We start from the raw sequence: 23,222 nt of genomic DNA, 5'->3' as shown, positions 1-23,222 counted from the left end.
TTCTTTGAATGACTACTAAGCCACACAGCCTCAGGGAAGACTTTCAAGGGTCCAAGTTAAAGAATAAGAGCTAGCAGCAGGAAAAAACTGAGCAGAAACATCAGCAGATATCCACGATGTAGGAGAAAGATTTTTCAATTTGTGTCTTGGTGAATTAAGTGGCTACTATAACAAGATTAGGGCAATAATCCTAGTAGAAACAAACCAAAAAAGGCAGATCTCAAAGTCTTTAAAATACCATTTACAATAAACAAAGGAATATGAATGTGTGAATCATACTCAGCAAAGCAGCAGGCATTAAAAATTAACACCAAATGGACCAAGTTGTGAGATTTAGCAGATAAAAATGTCACAGCAACTATTTTAAATTTTCTCAAGGGATTAAACTATGTTTAAAAAATTAAATGTTAATTTGGTATTAACGATAAAAGAGTAAGGGAATCTCACCCAGAAATGAGAAATTATAAACATAAAGTGATTCAAATAATAATTTGAAAATTGAATTAACTGAAAGGAAAATGTACTATATGTTATTAAAAGAACATTTTAGATGGCATGAAAATAATCAGTACATTTTTAAATTAAATAGATATTATCCAATCTGAACGAAGAGTGAAGAAAAAGGTTTTTTTTAAAAAAAAAAAAAAACCCATAAAGACCTGATCAAATGGAACAATATATTTGCAATTAAAGTCCCAATAGGAGCAGAATAGAAAAAGGAGCGGACAATTTTTTGAAGAAAAAATGACTAAAGACTGCTAAAATTCAGTGAAAATAACATATAATAGCATAAATGTAAAGAAAATTGGCTTAAGTACATTATAATTCAACAGATGAAAGTCAAATCAGAAAATTTTAAATACAGCTACAGAAAATGATATATTACATATTACATATAGAAACAATAACAACTAATGGCTGTTTTCTCATTAGAAATAATGAATGCCAGAACCCATTTAAACTGTATATTCAAAGTACTACAAAAAACTTTTAATGCAGCATTTTATAATCAATCAGGCTAACTCTTAAATCTGAATGCTTAATAAAATCATTTTTATATTAAAAGCAGAAAGAATTTGTTGTTAGCAGAACTGCACTTCAAGAAACACGAAAGTAAATCAGTCTGAAGAGAAACGGTACCAGTGGGCAACCTGGATTATGCAGGAAAGAATGAAGAACACTAGAAATAATAAAGATATGGATAAATATAAAAGACTACAGTCACATAGCATAGGTGTACATAGAGATATGTGCAATATATAAAATATACATACATAGGTATTATTTTTTCTCTTAATTTCTTTATGACAAATACAACTAATCAAAAGAAAATCTAACACTATTTCTTTGGTGTTTTAACATATGTAGGTATACAATAACAATCGTATAAAGGATAAGGAGGTATAAATGAAATAATACTGTAGTAAGTTTTCTGTTTTACCATATATAATAACATATTAAAGAGAACTGTAATAAATTTAATATGAATGCTGTAATTTTTAAAGCAACTGCTAAATAATGTGAAAGTGTATAGTTTAAAGTCAAAAGTTTAAAACATTATACTTAAAATCTTCTTAACTGAAGATATAAAATATAGAAAAAACCCACATTAGACAAATGGAACCAAAAAAAAGCTGACGTAAATCCAATCATATATTATTACATTAAATATAAATGGACTAAACATTCTTATTAATAGGCAGAGATTACCCTAATTGATAAGAAAGGGCCACTTATATAATTGTCTAAAAGAGATAGACTTTAAATAAAAACACACAGATACATATCCTATAAACAAATAAGTATCACTGAGCTGGTTAACTATGTTATTAACAAATAAAATATAATTTTAGTAATATGGAAAGTATTACTAGAGATGAAAGGGAGATTTCATAATGATAATATCAATGCAACAAAAATAGCAATGATAAATGTATATTTGTCTACCAAAAAATCTCCAAAATATAAAAGCAAAAACTGACAGATTGAAAGGAAAATAGACAATGTATCAGTTATAGTTGAAGATTATAATACTTCTCACTCAGTAATTGATGGAATAAGTAAATGAAAAATCAGAAAATGTATGAACAACTTTATAAATTAACTTACTTTTACTGACAGTTATAAAATACTCCACTAAAAGCAGAAGAGTATACATTCTTTGCCAATGTACACAGAACCTACATCAAAATGTTTCATGGGAAATGCTATAAGATATTTTAATAAGTGTATAAAGAATAAAAGTATACAAATCTGACAAAAATTAATCAGAAACAAATTACAAAAGTGATATCTGGACAATTGAAAATGATTGAACATGGTGGAGCCAAGATGGCCGAATAGGAACAGCTCCGGTCTACAGCTCCCAGCATGAGCCACAGAAGACAGGTGATTTCTGCACTTCCATCTGAGGTACCAGGTTCATCTCACTAGGGAGTGCCAAACAGCAGGTGCAGGACAGTCGGTGCAGTGCACCGTGCGCGAGCCAAAGCAGGGTGAGGCATTGCCTCACTCAGGAAGTGCAAAGGGTCAGGGAGTTCCCTTCCCTAGTCAAAGAAAGGGGTGACAGACGGCACCTGGAAAATCGGGTCACTCCCACCCTAACACTACACTTTTGCAACAGGCTTCAAAAACGGCACACCAGGAGACTGTGTCCCGCACCTGGCTCAGAGGGTCCTACGCCCACAGAGTCTACCTGATTGCTAGCACAGCAGTCTGAGATCAAACTGTAAGGTGGCAGCGAGGCTGGGGGAGGGGTGCACACCATTGCCCAGGCTTGCTTAGGTAAACAAAGCAGCCAGGAAGCTCGAACTGTGTGGAGCCCACCACAGCTCAAGGAGGTCTGCCTGCCTCTGTAGGCTCCACCTCTGGTGGCAGGGCACAGACAAACAAAAAGACATCAGGAATTTCTGCAGACTTAAATGTCACTGTCTGACAGCTTTGAAGAGAGTAGTGGTTCTCCCAGCACACAGCTGGAGATCTGAGAATGGGCAGACTACCTCCTAAAGTAGGTCCCTGACCCCTGAGCAACCTAACTGGGAGGCACCCCCCAGTAGGGACAGACTGACACCTCACTTGGCCAGGTACTCCTCTGAGACAAAACTTCCAGAGGAACGATCAGACAGCTGCATTTGCGGTCTCACAAAAATCCGCTGTTCTGCAGCCACTGCTGCTGACACCCAGCAAAACAGGGTCTGGAGTGGACCTCTAGCAAACTCCAACAGACCTGCAGCTGAGGGTCCTGTCTGGTAGAAGGAAAACTAACAAACAGAAAGGACACCCACACCAAAAGCCCATCTGTACATCACTACCATCAAAGACAAACAGTAGAAAAACCTACAAAGATGGGAAGAAAACAGAGCAGAAAAACTGGAAACTCTAAACAGCAGAGCACCTCTCCTCCTCCAAAGGAATGCAGTTCCTCACCAGCGACGGAACAAAGCTGGATGGAGAATGACTTTGATGACTTGAGAGAAGAAGGATTCAGACACTCAAACTATTCCGAGCTACGGGAGGAAATTCAAACCAATGGCAAACAACCCAAATGTCCAACAATGATAGACTGGATTAAGAAAATGTGGCACATATACACCATGGAATACTATGCAGCCATAAAAAATGATGAGTTCACCGGGCGCAGTGGCTCACGCCTGTAATCCCAGCACTTTGGGAGGCCAAAGTGGGTGGATTAGCTGAGGTCAGGAGTTTGAGACCAGCCTCAACATGGAGAAACCCCGTCTCTACTAAAAGTACAAAATTAGCCGGGCATGGTGGTGCATGCCTGTAATCCCAGCTACTTGGGAAGCTGAGGTAGGAGAATTGCCTGAACCTGGGAGGCGGAGGTTGCGGTGAGCCAATTTCACACCATTGCACTCCAGCCTGGGCAACAAGAGTGAAACTCCATCTCCAAAAAAAAATGATGAGTTCATGTCCTTTGTAGGGACATGGATGAAACTGGAAACCATCATTCTCAGTAAACTATCACAAAGACAAAAAACCAAACACCGCATGTTCTCACTCATAGGTGGGAATTGAACAATGAGAACACATGGACACAGGAAGGGGAACATCACATTCCAGGGACTGTTGTGGGGTGTGGGGAGGGGGGAGGGACAGCATTAGGAGATATACCTAATGCTAAATGATGAGTTACTGGGTGCAGCACACCAACATGGCACATGGATACATACATAACAAACCTGCACCTTGTGCACATGTACCCTAAAACTTAAAGTATAATAATAATTTTTAAAAAAACTTTGAAAAAAAAATAGATGAATGTATAACTAAGAAAAACAATGCAGAGAAGGGCTTAAAGGAGGTGATAGAGCTGAAAGCCAATTTTCGAGAACTACGTGAAGATTGCAGAAGCCTCAGTAGCAGATGCGATCAACTGGAAGAAAGGGTATCAGTGATGGAAGATGAAATGAATGAAATGAAGCGATAAGGGAAGTTTAGAGAAAAAAGAATAAAAGGAAATGAACAAAGCCTCCAAGAAATATGGGACTATGTGAAAAGACCAAACCTACGTCTGATTGGTGTACCTGAAAGTGACGGGGAGAATGGAACCAAGTTGGAAAACACTCTGCAAGATATTATCCAGGAGAACTTTCCCAATCTACCAAGGCAGGCCAACATTCAGACTCAGGAAATACAGAGAAAGCCACAAAGATACTCCTCGAGAAGAGCAACTCCAAGACACATCATTGTCAGATTCACCAAAGTTGAAATGAAGGAAAAAATGCTAAGGGCGGCGAGAGAGAAAGGGCGGGTTACCCACAAAGGGAAGCCCATCAGACTAACAGCTGATCTCTCGGCAGAAACTCTACAAGCCAGAAGAGAGTGGGGGCCGATATTCAACATTCTTAAAGAAAAGAATTTTCAACCCAGAATTTCATATCCAGTCAAACTAAGCTTCATAAGTGAAGGAGAAATAAAATACATTACAGACAAGCAAATGCTGAGTGATTTTGTGACGTCCAGGCCTGCCCTAAAAGAGCTCCTGAAGGAAGCACTAAACATGGAAAGGAACAACTGGTACCAGCCACTGCAAAAACATGCCACATTATAAAGACCATCGAGGCTAGGAAGAAACTGCATTAACAAGCAAAATAACCAACTAACATCATAATAACAGGACCAAATTCACACATAACAATATTAACTTTAAATGTAAATGGGCTAAATGCTTCAATTAAAAGACACAGACTGGCAAACTGGATAAGGAGTCAAGACCCATCAGTGTGCTGTATTCGGGAAACCCATCTCACGTGCAGAGACACACATAGACTCAAAATAAAGGGATGGAGGAAGATATACCAAGCAAATGGAAAACAAAAAAAGGCAGGGGTTGCAATCCTAGTCTCTGATAAGATAGACTTTAAAGCAACAAAGATCAAAAGAGACAAAGAAGGCCATTACATAATGGTAAAGGGATCAATTCAACAAGAAGAGCTAACTATTCTAAATATATATGCACCCAACACAGGAGCATCCAGATTCATAAAGCAAGTCCTGAGTGACCAACAAAGAGATTTAAACTCCCACGCAATAATAATGGCAGATTTTAACACCCCACTGTCAACATTAGACAGATCAATGAGACAGAAAGTTAACCAAGGATATCCAGGAATTGAACTCAGCTCTGCACAAAGTGGACCTAATAGACATTTACAGAACTCTCCACCCCAAATCAACAGAATATACATTTTTTTCAGCACCACACCACACCTATTCCAAAATTGACCACATAGTTGGAAGTAAAGCTCTCCTCAGCAAATGTAAAAGAACAGAAATTATAACAAACTGTCTCTCAGACCACAGTGCAATCACACTAGAACTCAGGATTAAGAAACTCACTCAAAACAGCTCAACTACATGGAAACTGAACAACCTGCTCCTGAATGACTACTGGGTACATAACAAAATGAAGGCAGAAATAAAGATGTTCTTTGAAACCAACAAGAACAAAGACACAACATACCAGAATCTCTGGGACACATTCAAAGCAGTGTGTAGAGGGAAATTTATAGCACTGAATGCCCACAAGAGAAAGCAGGGAAAATCAAAAACTGACACCCTAACATCACAATTAAAAGAACTAGAAAAGCAAGAGCAAACACATTCAAAAGCTAGCAGAAGGCAAGAAATAACTAAAATCAGAGCAGACCTAAAGGAAATAGAGACACAAAAACCCTTCAAAAAATTAATGAATCCAGGAGCTGGTTTTTTGAAAAGATCAACAAAATTGATAGACTGCCAGCAAGACTAATAAAGAAGAAAAGAGAAAAGAATCAAATAGACGCAATAAAAAATGATAAAGAGGATATCACCACTGATCCCACAGAAATACAAACTACCATCAGAGAATACTACAAACACCTCTATGCAAATAAACTAGAAAATCTAGAAGACATGGATAAATTCCTTGACAAATACAACCTCCTAAGACTAAACCAGGAAGAAGTTGAATCTCTGAATAGACCAATAACAGGCTATGAAATTGTCGCAATAATCAATAGCTTACCAACCAAAAAGATTCCAGGACCTGATGGATTCACAGCTGAATTCTACCAGAGGTACAAGGAGGAACTGGTACCATTCCTTCTGAAACTATTCCAATCGATAGAAAAACAGGGAATCCTCCCTAACACATTTTATGAGGCCAGCATCATCCTGATACCAAAGCCTAACAGAGACAAAACCAAAAAAGAGAATTTCAGACCAATATCCTTGATGAACATTGATGCAAAAATCCTCAATAAAATACTGGCAAACCGAATCCAGCAGCACATCAAAAAGCTTATACACCATGATCAAGTGGGCTTCATCCCTGGGATGCAAGGCTGGTTCAACATACGCAAATCAATAAATGTAATCCAGCATATAACCAGAAACAAAGACAAAAACCACATAATTATCTCAATAGATGCAGAAAAGGCCTCTGACAAAATTCAACAACCTTTCATGCTAAAAACTCTCAATAAATTAGGTATTGATGGGATGTATCTCAAAATAATAAGAGCTATCAATGACAAACCCATAGCCAATATCATACTGAATGGGAAAAAACTGGAAGCATTCCCTTTGAAATCTGGCACAAGACAGGGATGCCCTCTCTCACCACTCCTATTCAGTATAGTCCTGGAAGTTCTGGCCAGGGTAATCAGGCAGGAGAAGGAAATAAAGGGTATTCAATTAGGAAAAGAGGAAGTCAAATTGTCCCTGTTTGCAGATGATATGATTGTATATCTAGAACACCCCATTGTCTCAGCCCCAAATCTCCTTAAGCTGATAAGCAACTTCAGCAAAGTCTCAGGATACAAAATCAATGTACAAAAATCACAAGCATTCTTGTACACCAATCATAGACAAACAGAGAGCCAAATCATGAGTGAACTCCCATTCACAATTGCTTCTAAGAGAATAAAATACCTAGGAATCCAACTCACAAGGGATGTGAAGGACCTCTTCAAGGAGAACTACAAACCACTGCTCAATGAAATAAAAGAGGATACAAACAAATGGAAGAACATTCCATGCTCATGGGTTGGAAGAATCAATATCGTGAAAATGGCCATACTGCCCAAGTTAATTTATAGATTCAATGCCATCCCATCAAGCTACCAATGACTTTCTTCACAGAATTGGAAAAAACTACTTTAAAGTTCATATGGAACCAAAAAAGAGCCCGCATTGCCAAGTCAATCCTAAGCCAAAAGAACAAAGCTGGAGGCATCATGCTACCTGACTTCAAACTATACTACAAGGCTACAGTAACCAAAACAGCATGATACTGGTACCACAACAGAGACATAGATCAATGGATCAGAACGGAGCCCTCAGAAATAATGCCGCATAGCTACAACTATCTGATCTTTGACAAACCTGACAAAAACAAGCAATGGGAAAAGGATTCCCTATTTAATAAATGGTGCTGGGAAAACTGGCTAGCCATATGTAGAAAGCTGAAACTGGATCCCTTCCTTACACCTTATACAAAAATTAATTCAAGATGGATTAAGGACTTACATGTTAGACCTAAAACCATAAAAACCCTAGAAGAAAACCTAGGCAATACCATTCAGGACATAGGCATGGGCAAGTACTTCATGTCTAAAACACCAAAAGCAATGGCAACAAAAGCCAAAATGGAGAAATGGGATCTAATTAAACTAAAGAGCTTCTGCACAGCAAAAGAAACTACCATAAGATTGAACAGGCAACCTGCAAAATGGGAGAATATTTTCGCAAACTACACATCTGACCAAGGGCTAATATCCAGAATCTACAATGAACTCAAACAAGTTTACAAGAAAAAAACAAACAACCCCATCAAAAAGTGGGTGAAGGACATGAACAGACACTTCTCAAAAGAAGACATTTATGCAGCCAAAAGACACATGAAAAAATGCTCATTATCACTGGCCATCAGAGAAATGCAAATCAAAACTACAATGAGATCCCATCTCACACCAGTTAGAATGGCAATCATTAAAAAGTCAGGAAACAACAGGTGCTGCAGAGGATGTGGAGAAATAGGAACACTTTTACACTGTTGGTGGGACTGTAAACTAGTTCAACCATTGTGGAAGTCAGTGTGGCGATTCCTCAGGGATCTAGAACTAGAAATACCATTTGACCCAGCCATCCCATTACTGGGTATATACCCAAAGGATTATAAATCATGCGGCTATAAAGACACATGCACACTTATGTTTATTGCGGCACTATTCACAATAGCAAAGACTTGGAACTGACCCAAATGTCCAACGACGATAGACTGGATTAAGAAAATGTGGCATATATATACCATGGAATACCATGCAGCCATAAAAAATGATGAGTTCATGTCCTTTGTAGGGACATGGATGAAACTGGAAACCATCATTCTCAGTAAACTATCACAAGGACAAAAAACCAAACACCGCATGTTCTCACTCATAGGTGGGAATTGAACAATGAGAACACATGGACACAGGAAGGGGAACTTCACACTCTGGGGACTGTTGTGGGGTGGGGGGAGAGGGGAGGGATAGCATTAAGAGATATACCTAATTCTAAATGACTAGTTAATGGGTGCAGCACACCAACATGGCACATGTATACATATGTAACAAACCTGCACATTGTGCACATGTACCCTAAAACTTAAAGTATAATAGTAATAATAAAAAAAATTAAATATTTTGTATTCTCCCACCCTACCACTAGAAGTCCTAAAACATAAACTTTAAGGGGAATATTACCATTTTAAAATAAAGGACTTAAAGTAAAAAAAAAAGATTGAACTTAAATAACATATGTTTAAATGATCCAGCAGTCCAAAAGTTGCAATTATTTATAATGGAAATTAAGAAAAATATTTTGAATTGAAAATGAGAACACAACATGTAAATATTTGGGCAGGTCAAATAAAAAAGTAAAATTTATTTCATGTGTGAATATGAGATGATACGGAAGATCTAAAAATAATGATCTAAGTCTCCATCTTAAACGCTAGAAAAGCAAGATAAGTTACATTTAAAGGCAAATAAATTTTTAAAAATGATAAAAGAAGAAATCAGTGAAATAGAAAACAAAACTGTAGAGAAAATTCAGTGAAACCAAAATATGAGTTTTAAAAGATTTATAAAATTGGAAAAACCTCTTAGCTAATCAAGAAGAAAAAAGAAAAGTCACAATTTAAATGTCAATAATAAAAGAATACATCACTACAGAGCTCACACTGAAAAAGATAATAAATGAATACCAGAAATAAATTTATTCCAATTAATTTGACATGTTAAAGTAGGTAAATCCTTTAAAAGCATGCATTATCAAAAGCAGTATTCAAAGGAATAGAAAACCTAAATATCCCTATATTTATTAAATAAATTGAATGTGTAATTAAAATCCTTTCAACAGAAATTTAGGCCCTGTTGTGATATGTGGTGATTTTTTTTTTTTTTTACTTTCAATAAATAAATAATGCTAAACAGCTCTTTCAGAAAGCAGAGGGGAAAGGAATACATTCCAACTTATTTTATGAGGCTGGTATTATCTGACGCTAAACCAGACAATTGTTTCAAACAATATTAAACACAAATTTCTCCCGTTAATATAGGTCCACATATCTTAATATACCATTTGAAAATAAACTTTAGTTGTATATAAAAAGAATGCTATCTCATTACTAAAGGTGTTTTATCCTAGGAATGAACATTTGGATTAACATCAAAAAGTCAAATCATGTATTTTACCATATTAATATCATATAAAAGAGAAAATTTGCCTCAGTTGAAAAACCCAATATGCATTCATGTTAGTAAAGATGGCCAGCAAAGTAGTAATTTTAAATACTCCCTTAAACTAATAAAGGACAAAAACCAAAATTTATAGCTACTTAGACTGCTTAATAACAAAATTATTTCTAGGTAAAGGTCAGTAATATGAGATGGATTATCTCTTCATCACTTCTGTTAGCTGTTGTACTAGAATCCTAGTCAGTCAAATAAAGCAAGAAAAGAATATAAAAGACATACAAAGCAGAAAGAAAAGTAAAATTGTCTTTGGTCACAGATGACATGATAGTATACATAATAGGTGTCTACAAAATGACTACTAGAACTAAAGAGTGAACTTACTAAGCTTGCAAGAAACAAGGGCAATATACAAAATCAATTGCATTTCTATGTACCAGTAACGAACAATTAGGAAATTAAAAACCAAGTGTTTTTACAATAGAATACTCATATTAATTAAATATATGCAATCCTCTACAATGAAAATCACAAATTACTTTTGGAAATCCTCTACAATGAAAATGACAAATAACTTTTAGAGAGAAATTGAATATATGAAGCAATATATGTTATACATTGAAAAACTATTTGTTACAGTGACAATAATGCTTAAATTGATCTATACATTTAATACAATAATTTTTTTCACTTGGTACCATTTTATATTTTTGTACTTTTCGATTTTTTATTTTTGTGGGTACGTAAGTGTACATATTTATTGGCTTTATGAGATGTTTTGATACAGACATGTGGTATGAAATAATCATATCATGGAGAATGGGTTATCCATACCCTTCAAGCATTTATTATTTGTGTTAATCTAATTACATTGTTATTTTCAAATGTCCAATTAAGTTATTATTGACTATACTCACCCTGTTGTGCTATCAAATATTAGGTCTTATTCATTCTTTCTTACCATTTACCACTCTTTCTAACCATTTACCATTCTTTCTAAGCATTTACCATTCCCCCTTCCTCCTCAGCCCCTGTCTACCCTTCCCAGCCTCTGGTAACCATCCTTCTACTCTTTAGTTCCATGAGTTCAATTGTTTTGAATTTAGATCACACACAATAACTGAGAACATGTTACGTTTCTCTTTCTGTGCCTGGCTTATTTTACATAATGTAATAATCTCCAGTTCCATTCATGTTGCAAATGACAGTATTTCATTCTATTTTATGGCTGAATAGCACTCCACTGTTTATATGTGCCACTTTTTCTTTATCCATTCATCTGTTGATGGACACATAGGTTGCTTCCAAATATTACCTTTGTAAACAGTGCTGCAGCAAACATGGAAGTGCAGATATCTCTTCAATATACTGATTTCCTTTCTTTTGGGTATATATCCAGCAGTGGGATTGCTGAATCATATGGTAGCTCATTTTTTAGTTTTCTGAGGAATCTCCAAACTTTTCTCCATAGTGATTGTACTAACTTACATTCCCAACAACAGTGTACCAGGGTTCCCTTTTCTCCACATCTCACCGCTATTTGTTATTGCTTGTCTCTAGGATATAAGCCATTTTAACTAGGGAGAGATAACATCTCATTGTGGTTTTGATTTGCATTTCGCTGATGATCAGTGATGTTGAGCCCCGTTTCATATGTCTGTTTGCGGGGGGATCACAAGGTCAGGAGATCGAGACCATCCTGGCTAACACGGTGAAACCCCGTCAGTACTAAAAAATACAAAAATTAGCCAGGCATAGTGGCGGGCGCCTGCAGTTCCAGCTACTCCGGAGGCTGAGGCAGGAGAATGGCGTGAACCCGGGAGGCGGAGCTTGCAGTGAGCCAAGGTCCAGCCACTGCACTCCAGCCTGGGTGACAGAACAAGGCTCCGTCTCAAAAAAAAAAAAAAAAAAAAAAAGAACAAGAAAAAGAAAAAAAAATCAACTCGAAAGCAATCTTATATCTAAACATAACAGTGTTTTCAGACCGCCCAGATAAATTGGTGTTCCAATACCATACCAGAGCTGCTAGCAATCTGCCCCAAGGAGAAATGAAGGAGAGCTGGATGTTTTTACCTGGCAGATGACCTAACGACTTGTTGTCCAACCCATGACCAGGGAGTACGTCACACAGGAAAATCATTTATACTGGCAGATACCCTTATGGATCTTGTCCGACTTGTGTCCAGTTTATGCCCACCTGACTATCACTCCAGCACTGGGAGGCTTACTTTGTGTTCTCCAGCATCTGAGGGAAAACCTGGCCTGGGGCAGACCCTAGTGCTTTTGACGGAAGGCACACATTCAATACGTCACCATCATGGAAAACAAGTTTAAAATATTTTACTTACAGATCCTGAGCAGGGAATGTTGAGTCCTAGGTTTTGCAATGCATGCATGAAGAGTCAGGCAGACAGAGATGAGAGTGAGAGGAGAGAGTGAGTGAGTGAGAGAGTGCACCTGGCAACTAGCAATATACATAGATAGATAGATAGATAGATAGATAGATAGATAGATAGATAGATAGATAGATAGATAGATAAACTTTAAGTTGTGTAATATAGGCAAATGCCTGAATGGTCCTTTTAAATGAAGCTGCCACAAAACAGGGAGCCCAGTCTGCCAACTGGGTAGATGTCTCTAAGTTCCTAACTCTGGCGGCCAGATTTATTCATCTGGGTGGCGTGTAGACCTGAAAACTGTGTTGAGAGTGACTGAACCCTACTGCTAGTATGGCCATCATTCAAAAGTCAGGAAACAACAGGTGCTGGAGAGGATGTGGAGAAATAGGAACACTTTTACACTGTTGGTGGGACTGTAAACTAGTTCAACCATTGTGGAAGTCAGTGTGGCGATTCCTCAGGGATCTAGAACTAGAAATACCATTTGACCCAGCCATCCCATTACTGGGTATATACCCAAAGGACTATAAATCATGCTGCTATAAAGACACATGCACACATTTGTTTATTGTGGCACTATTCACAACAGCAAAGACTTGGAACCAACCCAAATGTCCAACAACGATAGACTGGATTAAGAAAATGTGGCACATATACACCATGGAATACTATGCAGCCATAAAAAATGATGAGTTCATGTCCTTTGTAGGGGACATGGATGAAACTGGAAACCATCATTCTCAGTAAACTATCGCAAGGGCAAAAATCCAAACACCACATGTTCTCACTCATAGGTGGAAATTGAACAATGAGAACTCATGGACACAGGAAGGGGAACATCACATTCCAGGGACTGTTGTGGGGTGGGGGGAGGGGTGAGGGACAGCATTAGGAGATATACCTAATGCTAAATGACGAGTTAATGGGTGCAGCAAACCAACATGGCACGTGGATACATATGTAAGAAACCTGCACATTGTGCACATGTACCCTAAAACCTAAAGTATAATAAAAAATAAATAAATAAATAAATAAATAAAATAAAACATGCTGCTATAAAGACACATGCACACGTATGTTTATTGCGGCACTATTCACAATAGCAAAGAGTTGGAACCAACCCAAATGTCCAACAATGACAGACTGAATTAAGAAAATATGGCACACATACACTATGGAATACTATGCAGTCATAAAAAATGATGAGTTCATGTCCTTTATAGGGACATGGATGAAGCTGGAAAACATCATTCTCAGCAAACTATTGCCAGGACAAAATACCAAACACCGCATGTTCTCTCTCATAGTTGGGAATTGAACAATGAGAACGCATGGACAGAGGAAGGGGAACATCACATACCGGGGCCTATTGTGGGGTGGGTGGAGGGGGGAGGGATAGCATTAGGAGATATACCTAATGTTAAATGATGAGTTAGTGGGTGCAGCACACCAACATGGCACATGTATACATATGTAACAAACCTGCACGTTGTGTACATATACCCTAAAACTAAAAGTATAATAAAAAACAATAAAGAAAATTTAAATTAAAACCACAGCAATATGAGGAAAAACATTAAAAAGGCTGGCAATAAAATGTTGGAAAGAATATAAAGCAATGTAAATTAACTGAGAGTTGAAGTTTAAATTAGTACAATTACTATAAAATGCAATTTATAAATATCTACAATAGATGGAAATACATGTAATACCTATTCTAGCCACTCCATTTCTAGGCATTCACCTTAAAGAAACTCTTCCACAGGAATACAAGGAAATTTATATGAGGATGTTAAGCAACAGTGTTTGTAATAGCCAAAAAAAAAAAAAAAATAAGTGAGCTCAAAATGTATAAACAAAATGTAAATAACAATTGTATGTCATTCAAGGCAACACTTCATAGCAGTGGAAATGAACTAAAAGGAGCTTTCATTGAACAGATTTTCTGCTGACTCATGTTAGTGTGTGTGGATCCTGTTAATATGCAGGTCTGTTTGTGTTTCTTGGCAAGAGAGTTGGACTGAAAAATCGGAGACATTAGGACAAGAATGTCTTCCCCAGAGGTGCAAGGGTGAGTAGCAAGTCGTGTTGAGGTGACTCTACTCTCAGGTGCAAGACATACAGGCTGTTTTCAGTCAGGTGCTATAATTACCCTTGAGAGCTTTTGACTCTAACAGCTGGCCTCCACAAAGCTACAAGAGTATTGCCCCACTCATGTTCCAAAAATACTTTTACACAGACCAGCTGATTCCCCTTTGTTACATTGATATAATGGATTTGTCTATTAGCTTTGCCTCAGGTTCCACTAGAAGACTTTTTTCCCAAATATCTTTTTTTTTCTAGCTTCTGTCTACTAAGGCATTGGACAAAGACATTTCTATTTTTAAGATCTCAGCTACAGTATATGCAAGCTTTCCATCAGGATCCAACAACCAGCCATTATTGGATTAGTAGCAGGAAACAGTAAGTGACAGGGTGTCATGCTGTTGTTGAGGCTGTTTATTTTCTCAGGGCTTACAAATTTATAAGTACCAATTTGCTTTCTCATCTAGAAACTAAACCGAATGCAAATCATTAAAGTATTATAAGACATTGGGAATAACATTTAGAGTTTTACCAAATATTAGGAGAAGTTCTTATTTTGAAAATATTGATAGTACTAAAGATACAGGTCCTCGTAAGTACCTGTTATGCTGGCAACATATCTGCACTTTATTGCTATGTATTCTGAGCCACATTGCCAATGACATCAAAGCCCCTCCTTTGCTAATGTAATTACACAGGTAGTAAATACAATATACCACCTGCATAATACAATAATTGTCTAGTGATTGCAGCTTTTTCAATTGTATCTGCCATGCTCCCTCACTGGAAAGTTAGCTTTAGTGTTAAGAATAGAAATCTATTTTCACTATGAAAAGAGTATGTTACCTGAGTCACTCCATTCTTTCTCATGCTCAATATAGATTTAAACAAAACAAATCAAAGCAAAACCTCTGAATATATGAAGAACCTTCCAAAAACATCCCAAAAATATACAGCAAGGCATTGGACTACCTACTCATCAAAGTGACCCACAGAGAAAACAATCGAAAAACTGTTTTTTCCATTACTGAACAGAGTTGGAGTTGTTAAAAAAAATAAAGCCAAAACGTTTTTTGAAAAGGAACATCCACTGACATTAGAAAATCTGAATCTACTCTTGAAATTGCAAATCAAGCCAGTGAAAATAATAATCCAGATGAACTGGCAATAAAAATTAGGCATTATGTCTGTTTTTAACATTGACAACACCCAATATTCCAAAATTTCTGCATAATTTATATCACAAATGTGCTAACAAGTTATTTAAAATAATAATGCCTTATACATAGAAAAAATCGGTTTCTGAAAAGACAGTGCTTTATTATACACCATACCTGGAACAATATTTGAGTTCAATAAAGCCAGAATACTGCATTCTGAACATCTTATATTTCTGTTTTTTTCTGATGATCTCTGAACAGCTATTATATCAACTTTCACTTTTTAAATATGCAATTATAAAACAGCAATATATATTAATATGAGAGGCATTTTTTAATGCAATGATTCCAGATTGACATTAGTATCACCTGGAGAAATTTTAAAAGCCCAATACCAATGTCATGCCTCACATTAATTAAATCAAAATGTGTGGGAGGCAACACAGGTCTCAGTTTTTAAACATTCCTCAGGTGATTCAAATGTGCAGTAAGCTTTGGAGATCGCTGCCATAATATGTGTAATCACACAACAGTTTGAATAAATGCCATTTCATTTATTTTAGCTATGCATGGTACTCTAACTTAATTTTTCAAGAAATTCTGAATAAATTGTTTCAAAAATTCTGAAATGAATTGTTTTTTGTTGTTTACAGCCCAAATATCAGTTTTTTTTTTTTCACTTTCCCAAGTTAATCTAAGTTTTCAAAACTGGGTTTAAAACCACTGCCTTAATTGGTAGCGAACTGTCCAATAATCCTTTCTAAGACTACTGGAATAACAAGATACAACTAAATGGCCAGACAAAACTCATTTGTAATCTACAGTGTTATTTTCATATAACTAGTATACTAGATTATTTTCAAATAGTTGTTTCTTCAGGATTGTTTTCTGAAATCACATTAGTATCATTAAAATACTTATATAACATCTTCTGTTGATAGCACAAAAATGCATTTCAAATAAACATGAGAAATTATCACAATTTAAAAATAAAGTGAAGATTGTATTGTGACAGATGACAGATCTTTTTAATTGCTTACTGTGTTATATTAGTCCGTTTTCACACAGCTGTAAAGAACTACCCTAAGACTGGGTAATTTATAAAGGACAGAGGTTTGACTCACAGTTCTGCATGGCTGGGGTGGTCTCAGGAAACTTATAATCATGGAGAAAGTGGGCACATTCTTCACAAGGTGGCAGGAGCAAGCGAGAGCAAGTGAAGTTGGAAGAGTCCCTTACATAAACCGTCAGATCTTGTGAGAACTCACTCACTCTCACGAGAACAGCATGGGGGAACCGCCCCGTAATCCAATCACCTCCTATCAGGTCCTTCCCTCCACACGTGGGGATTATAATTCAAGATGAGATTCAGGTGGGGACACAAAGCCAAACCATATCTTGTGTCTTTGACTATTCAACCACCTTTTACTGTCTGATGGGATTTAAAAGTTAATATCTAAATGGTAAAACAAATGTAATGCCCACTAATCTCCTGAGCATGGAATTTGATGTGTATAAGTCTGAAGTTAACACGGTAAGTTTCCAACCCATGACTAAAAATTCTCCTATATGAATGACGTTAGAATAGTGCAAAAAATAGATGTCTGTTTTCATATTGAAAGTCTGGATATAACATCTAAAAATATCTATCTTTATTTCAAACCTATTTTCAACCAATGAATTTTGTCACATGAATATTTACAGATTAGTAATTTGAAATTATAGGTTTTGCAAACAAACTGAAGTCCAAAATTAATCTGAGAGCATGAGAGCACAACATTTGCTAGTAGCAAAGCTGGGTCAGAGGCCTTGATCTTATGACATCCTACATGATAGTATCTTCATAGCCCAGACAATGGAAAATCATAAATATGGTGCAAGTTGATGAAAGATCTTGTCTTCTAAACTACAAATAATAGCCTTATAATGCGAAAAGACCTGAAAATTAGTCAAAAGCCCACCTGAATATAGACAGAATGAGTAAGAACCAGAAGTAAAACAAAAGCAAAACAAAATTATCGAATGATCCCTTTATAGTTGGGTTCCAAAAGATACAAACTTTGTACTCTTTAAGAGACATTAGGGAAATAATTTTATTGTTATTGTGCTTCTAGGGCCCAAATCACAGTAGAGAGCATTCGCTTCAGGGCAAGGATAATATGCAACCAGAACACATCTGGTTAAACATATTTTTTGTGTGTGTCAGCAATTGTTCTGATTAACCATGGCATTTTGAAGGCCAGTCAAGGAATCCAGGGTAATAGCTTTGTTCCCATGCCTTATCCATTTATTAGATACTTTGTATATCACTCCTGCTAACAACACTATCAAAAAGCCCACAGTTTAAAAAATGCTCTACGAAGACAATTATTACATTAAATAAGAAAAAAACAAAAAAGACAAAAGGCTAATACCACTGAAGTTCTATTGTGAAATCGCAAGAACTTGCTAGACTCTATAGAAACAAATGTGTAGTAGTAAAGTTTAAAGTAGGCTTTGACACATGTGAAATGTTTTAAGCAAAAAGGAATTTCCAAGCTGCTTGCATCATTTTAATGATAAAGTTAAATGCTAATCTCATTTCAGTATTCACAATGCTAGAATACATATAAGCTTTTTCTTATCAACATACACTGTTAGTGGCTTCTGAAGATTTATAAAACATAAGAAAATATTTTGACCCTGAGAAATCACACTTGCAAATGTATTACATAAACAGAACATTTATGTCCCTGGAATATATTTTTTATTACAAAGTTAGTTCACTCTGTATATCATTTATAAATTTAGTTAAACTTTGTAGCTCTAAATATCTGATTGGTTATCCTACACAACAGATGGTCTATAGAATATTCATAAGGTGAAGAAAATTTAAAATCATAATTTAGTATTGCTAAACCTTATTCCAAGATAATTAAGAATAAATAGAAGTCCTCTAAATTGACTTCTTTATATTATATTTCATAATAAAATTATGTGGCATTAGTGTGGTATTTAGGTAGGACAGAGCAATATGCCAATTGTATTGATAGATATTTGCAGACGTTGAAGATTAAAGAAGCATCATTGTAGTCCAATTGATAATTTTTGAGCTGTGGGGGTCTTGTGACACAATTTAATTTTTCACCTTTATTCTTTTATTTTTAGATCAATCGGTATCTTAAAAGCATTAAGTAAAAACACAAAATTCTTTGCTTTCAATACTTGGTGGAATTTAGAGTAACATGTAAAAATGCTCCCCATGAAACACTTCTTTAACATTCTGGTGACTGAGGGAGCCTCCAGGCATCTGGCCTTCTATTCACTGTTTATTAGATGGTTCATTCTTAACACAGACTTTTATTTTTGAAGCATGATCTAATGAGTTAAACTAAAATGAAAATGAAATGATTCCCTTGGTAAGAATGCTGTTAATAAATACAGACGTAATGATGCTGAGTGGCAAGATTAAAGAAAGTTTGTCCCAGATTTGAAGGAGAATTGTTAATTCTTGCTGGAACTCCTCAGTGTTGGATTTTTCAAAAGCAAAAGTGGAATATTTCAGCAAATTTGTGACAGATTTCATCTGTTAATCAATCCGGCAAGATATTAGAGACAGATGATGTGATGGTGACAAATCATGCTCAGAATAAGGCATGATTTTTCCACTAGATTTTACTTCTATTGAGCTCTTCTTTCAGATGAAAATGTGTCGCTTTTAAAACAAGAGAACCTAGACTGAATTATCTTGTTGGCAAGCTAGAAAATGCATATTTGTTGCTAATCTGAAATACAATAACTCAATAACTCAGAATTTCTCCAAGTGATGTACTTCCCAACTTTTCAAACATCACCACACGCTTCAAGATCCATAGTAGCATTCCAAGCAAGGTCAAGGTAGGATATTAACTGAAAGAGGAAAAGGAGGGACTCCATTTCCCCTAGAAGAAATGACACAAACAAAAGAGCAGATATACGAAAGTAAAAAGTACTTTCGGAAAATGAAGCCACATTCAGTGTGCCCAAAAGGTATGGTTCATGGTTGGAAATAAAAATAGAAAGCAGTTTTTATGCTGATAGTCAAAGCCTTGTTTGTGAGACTAAGGCATTTCACGTTTATTTTCTGGGAAATATGTAGTCACTGAATGTTTTTGAATAGAGTGGGAAAGCAACTCTTAACAAAGGAGGGGGGTCTCTGGAAGATTAGATTGATGGGTATGTGCAGGAAAGATTGAAGGAGAAATCTTATATTTTACTTTTGTCAAATTATTGGTAAATGTTTGAAGTACTGACTAAAGATATAGCAAGAACATTATCCCCAAATGAGAGAATATGGCTCATTTTTATTTAATCTCTCATATTTAGAATCACTAGACATAAGGGCACCCTGGAAAAGTGATGAAATAAAAAGCCTATATCACTACTAGTAGCTAGTTTTGATTTCCTGCTTGGTATCAATGCAGGATTAATTTTAATATTGAACACAATTGCATTTTTTTAAACTTGTGACTCTAACAGAACTTAACTGATCCATTACAAAGGCAATCTGATATATATATAATCAATAATATATAGAGACATTTCTAAATATGCCTCATTCTTCCTTTACCTGTATAGAACATTATCATTTTTGGAAGAAATAGAAAACAAAAAAATAAACATCTTTGACCTTTAAAAGTTGGCAAATAATTCATATCTCTAGAAAACCAAACAAATTTCACTTTCATCAATTTTGCATTCGATTTTTTTTATTAAAAGAACCTTAAGAATTTTCTAAAGAATAGTGAAGATGTTGAATACATCTAATAGGTATGGGCTTCCCCTTCTAGGGGTGAGTAATATTCCTATGACCTCTAAGTAACTAATCAACTGAGAAGGGATCCTAAAAGGAAAATACTGTGGTAAGTCTGCAGCACGCAAATATGGTGATGGTTTTATTTCAAATAAAACAAGTCCCCAAGAGAAGTAAATTCTCAGCAGTTAGTGGCCTCTCTTAAGAGACAGTATGGTTTGGAATCTTAAGACTCCAAATCAAGATTGACACATTGACTAACAAAAATTTCCTTCTTGGATAAATGATAGTTAATATCCTACCGTTCCAATAATGTGTTGAGAGGATTGAATACATTATTTAAAATAAAAGTAATATTTCAACTGTTGCACCTTTCCCTATAAGCTAACACTATTCTATAAAAATCTTTTATAAGAAAATAAAATTATTACTAATATTAGTAATAGACATAACAATACATAAATCATAAGAGCTATTATGCCACTATCAGCTAAGAAAATATATATTATTGTTTGTAATTCTCAAAGTAATCCTATCAGTTTGGTGTCATTATTCCCACCCATTTTAGAAATGAAGACTGGGAGGTTCCCAGAGATCAAACAGCTTGCCCACGCCCATACATTTAGTCAGGAGCAGGAACTGGCTGCAGTCCCATGTCACTGTTTCCTTCTGCCGGGTGCAGCAGTAGTTCTTCTGGTATATGACCTACAAAGAAACATAATGCTATTGGTTTTTATTTTTATGAGACGGAGTCTCGCTCTATCGCCCAGGCTGGAGTGCAGTGGCGCGATCTCGGCTCACTGCAAGCTCCGCCTCCAGGGTTCACGCCATTCTCCTGCCTCAGCCTCCCCGAGTAGCTGAAACTACTACAGGTGCCCGCTGTTTTTATTTTTAATTTAGAAGAAATATGATAAAAGTTATGTACATTATTAGAACAGTTGCTTACCAAATTCATGTCTGGCTCAAATATGAGGAGGAGAGCTAGAATGTCAGTGTTAGGATACTCACAGTTCCTGCCGGATTGTAACAATGGGCTTCCTTATAAAGATGAAGCCCATCAGGATTGTGTTGCTCTCCTGATCTAGGTGCTATATGAAACCATGCAAATAAGGAATTGGAAAACACTATTTACTTATAAGTTGTGTTAACAGTAAATTCAATGCCAGGGAGTTGTGTATCGCACTGGCTAAAACCAGAACTATGCTTCTTAAACATCTGCCTCCCACTTGGAGGTTGCAGTGAGCTGAGATCGGGCCACTGCACTCCAGCCTGGGCGACAGAGTGAGACTCCGTCTCAAAAAAAAAAAAAAAGTACAGTTTGAGAAAAGTACAAACACACACAGGCATCTTATGATAGATGTAGATGGAAATTAAGTCTGATGAATTCAGCAATTGAAGAAAGCCTGTCACAACTCAAGACTATTAGAAAAAAAAATCTGCCTCCCACTGTTTAAACACAATACTCTTTTCATTATGGCAATCTGGGCTCTTCATATTTTGACTCCACTTACTTTTATAGCCTCATTGTCTTCCATATATCACCAGCCATCCTAAGTTAACACCACCATTCCCCAGTCCCAGAATAGGTTGGGCCTTTTCATTATATTTCCATTCCATTTGGTAGTACCTCAGCTAAAATATATTTTTTCGCTTCTCTATTTTAAAATATTTATCAAGGCCAAACACAAAAGCTAGCTCTCTCCGTTTTGATTAATGCATGTTATTTGTGCCTATCATTTGTATCAATCTGCTTTTTAAAAATAATTTGTAATTTACAAACTCTTATTTTCCTTCCTTCAATGCCTCACACAGAACTTACCACTTTTCAGACGGTAATAACATTTGTTGCACGTAACCAAATGTTTTCCAGAACAAAGTAATGACTGCACTCTGGTAAGATCAGGTCATGCCTGTGTATCCTTTGGGGTAGCATATTTTAAACGAAAGGTTGACATGAAACTCTTTTCCAAAGTAGGTAACCCAGAATGATCCAGGGACTCAGAAAACTAAAATTTGAAATATGTTGAAGGAGGTTGAAAGTTGGTAGTCTGAAAATACAGACACAGAATAATTTGCCTTGTTCTATTTAGTTTCCAGAGTGCTGAGAAATAATCAATGAATCACAATTTCAAGGTGGCAAAGACAAAGAAGGATATTCTAAAATAGTGCCTAATAATGAAAGGCTTATGCAGCTACAGGTAGTTTCAGTGTATATTGAAATACCTTAGAGAGAATGATTAGTTTTAGAAGACATTTTTGAGAGAGTGTGGGAGAGGTGACTATAGATTGCTCAAAGATTTTTTGAAAGATGTTGCGTTACATCCTGCATGGCAAAACTTCAATACCATTCTTTCCTCAAATGCTCTAGCATAATATCTGGTTTCAAGCATCATCAACAGCAGTATCTAAACCCTTAGAACCTTGACTTCAGGCACTCCACCTTCATAGTCTCAAAGTTCCCTTTAAACACTTTATATGCTTCATTGACTATATTATAAAATATTATGTTATTGAATTTGTACTAGTTCATAATTTTGTAGAAAAAGCCAGGTTCCTATCACACGAC

The sequence above is a fragment of the Symphalangus syndactylus genome, chromosome 4 (genome assembly GCF_028878055.3).
Source record: "Symphalangus syndactylus isolate Jambi chromosome 4, NHGRI_mSymSyn1-v2.1_pri, whole genome shotgun sequence".
Taxonomy (NCBI): Eukaryota; Metazoa; Chordata; class Mammalia; order Primates; family Hylobatidae; genus Symphalangus; species Symphalangus syndactylus.
Note: the sequence above shows the minus strand (reverse complement) of the source record.